Genomic DNA, 3115 nt, shown 5'->3' on the forward strand with positions numbered 1-3115 from the left:
CACTGTTTCACAAATAATTCGTGCATTTAATTGCGATCAGCAGGCATCAGATATAAGGAATATTTTTTTAACTCATAACTGTCAATTAAGTCCAACAATTATTTCGCGTCACCTCTTTCTATTTTCGAAATCAAATATTCAAATGACTTTTGTGAAAAATAAGTCAAGTAAACACAAATGTGACTTCTTCATACTATACATACATACAAAAATGTTTGTATATGTATGAAAGACTAGTCAGTATTTCGATTGTCTATGCTGGTAGATTTGATAATGCCGACATAACGATATAAGCGCAAAATAAGTGTGACAAAACTAAAGAATATTTTTCAAGAAGGTGGAACTTATTTGCTGATGATAATCTCCTACAAAGAGTGATCTTCGATTTCGTCAAATATTCATTGGAAGGAAAATTTAAAAGAGAATTATTTTTCAATAATTTGAAATAACTCAATGAAAGGTCTTCTGCATACATGCATTTTTCTGGTATTCTTGTTAAAATTTCCAAATACTTCCTTCATAGATCTATGAATGCCGCTATCATAGCGTTGATCTCAAAACGATGGATCTCTCTTGTACAGATATTTTTCCTTTGTTTTACCCAAAATCATCTTATAGATCGCCGAAGCATTCTGAACTCGCCACGAATTTATTGATCCAGTCAAAATCAAAACCCAACCACTTTGTTAGAGTATTGTGGGATGTGACTTCCGAGATGCATATTTCCTTTCCAGTCTGACCAAAGACGGACAATAGAGAATAAAATGAGAAAATGATTTCACCTCACCCTTCCCCCTCACAATTTAGGCAAAATATTTAGTCAAAATATTTTGTCGTAATACCTGTGTACCTACTCTTAATACTATTGCTAATGAAGTCAATCGGAGTGAATTCTTACGTCTCTAAAGATGGTCGTCGGAGCAGTATATCTACCGCTACATGGTTTCTTAGCTAAGACACACACCAATTTCCTGGTATAGTTTTCAAATTGGCTTGTACTAAAGCTAGAAAAGAGTATTTCGCTGGAGCATCAACTTCCATGCGAACGACATGGACTAACCAGCCCATTAATTGGATTTTCAAGCACTTGGCTATAACCATGTTGCCGTAGAGCTCGTGCAGTTCTATATTCTTCGACATTCATTACTCACACGGCTGACTCCAAAGATCTTGAGAAGAACATTTCCCTCGAATGCTTTAAATACGTTCTTATTTCGGGTCGCCATGGCTCATATTTCTGCGCCGCATACTAGGACGGCAAAGATGAGAGACTTGTGCAATATTTGTTTTTCAAGAGAGAGAAAGTGGAGAGAGATCTTCTTCTTCAGTTCTCTCGAAAGCTCTAACTACTTTTTCAATTCTTAATTGGCCATGATTTTTCACTATTTAATATAAAGGGAATGATGAGATACTTATGTAGTGCAATTTGTCGTCTTAAATTTCGTCAAAAAAGAGAGATATCTGCTGTTCAATTGCCTACCGCTCCCAAAGTAGCACCTGCTGGCAAGAGTTATACTGCGCTTGATCACGAGGCTTAAGTATTCTTATCACGAAGCTTATTGATTCCCAGATACAAAAAGTCCTAACTTAAGTTTACAGTTGCCACCAGTAACTCCCAAGATGCGAGGAATCTTTGTAGGTGGCCTCCAAGAGCTCTGTCTTACTATCAATCACCAAAAGAGCACCCTCTACTGACTTTTTTAGATCAAAGTATCAAAGTATTAAAATCTAATGATTTGCATACACATATGTAGAATGGGAGAAAAACTCAAAAATCTCTAAAAAGTTGCAATTTGTTTCTGTTACTGGTTTTGTCACCCTTAACTGGTCCGTACTATCGAAAATACTACGAAATTTGATCGATGAAGATCACACCGATCACAGCTTCAGCTCAAATCACATGTTCAACTTATACCATTTTAGTGTCGAACACACCGCAAACGACACCCTTTATATCCAGAATCAGATAATAAAAGCGAATATTGAAATATGTGCTGTGTACCGCAAGCATTTTCAAAATTAAAATGTAAGAACAGTGCAAGCAATAGCTATAGATCGCGTTAATGGAAACTGTGGCGACGTGCGTGGAGACATTTTTTACTTTTTTACGTAATTTCGAACTGCCACATACCTACAAATACTAAAGAAAATATAAAATACTATACACAAGCGCTTTTACATACAAAAAGGCGCACGAAATGGAGAAAATAAATTTCGAAAATATTTAAATAACAAAAATAAGACAGTGCTAAGTATAATAAATGGTTGTAAGTGAGTGCCGATCTTGTGCGCCTGGGATCGCAAAGTGTATGCGACAATAACGACAACAAAGCGAAAACGAACTGAGCTGCCGAATCCAGCCGTATAGCGGGCGCTATTGACAGCGCGAAGCAAATTCGTGTGGGCCGATACCGTCCGTTTAATGACGGCTATGCGGCGGATTTCGAAATAGCAACGCATTCGTCAGCACCCCGACGCACTCCCTGCCATCATTACCTAAGAAAACAAAAACAAATTTTACCGCATTCGTTGGCGCTGCGAGCAACGCACGGCCGCTAGCCGCTATGCCTTGGCAGTTGGACAACGCGACTCATAACGTGATAATCGGGCGGCCGGCCGAACCGCTAAAAACCGAAACATTCGGAAATTACTTTATAGAAAATTATTTTATTTGAAACATTTTTTAAGTAGGTGCAAAATTATTCGATTTTATGGTGAAATATTTTTTTTTTATTCGAGCGTACTTAAAGGAAAGATTAGCAACGCTAAAAATAAAACTAAATTATATTCTAAATAAAAGAAAATTCATCAGTAATATAGACGTATGCATTTTTTGTTTGAAAAAATTCTGGAATATTTGTGCTTGAAATATGAGAACCCTCGACGACTGCTCGTGAAATAAAAAGTGTATAATATTGACAAAAATTATAAATTAATGCAATTTAAATAAAAATTACGGGTTGACATTAATAAGAAAATAAAAATAAAATATTAGTTATACAAAATTTTTTAAAGTATAAAATATGTTTAAAATACACATCTAGATGTGTATAAGAGACAGGTTATGTGCAAGTCAAACTTCTAAATCCATGTCTCATCGGCATTTGTAATACTC

The 3115-nt window shown here is 35.9% G+C and overlaps 1 protein-coding gene across 1 annotated transcript in view; it reads left to right on the forward strand.

Annotated features, from left to right (window-relative positions):
- The first annotated feature begins 2562 nt into the window (after nt 1-2562).
- LOC108978777 (D-beta-hydroxybutyrate dehydrogenase, mitochondrial) overlaps nt 2563-3115 on the forward strand; it is an 82116-nt gene continuing 81563 nt past the window's right edge. The window contains exon 1 of the mRNA XM_018949224.1: nt 2563-2687. The gene's annotated coding sequence lies outside the window, so the exon portion shown is untranslated. The remainder of the gene's footprint in view (nt 2688-3115) is intronic.

This window comes from Bactrocera latifrons, unplaced genomic scaffold (genome assembly GCF_001853355.1).
Source record: "Bactrocera latifrons isolate USDA-ARS-PBARC rearing strain unplaced genomic scaffold, ASM185335v1 scaffold_127, whole genome shotgun sequence".
NCBI classification, from domain to species: Eukaryota; Metazoa; Arthropoda; class Insecta; order Diptera; family Tephritidae; genus Bactrocera; species Bactrocera latifrons.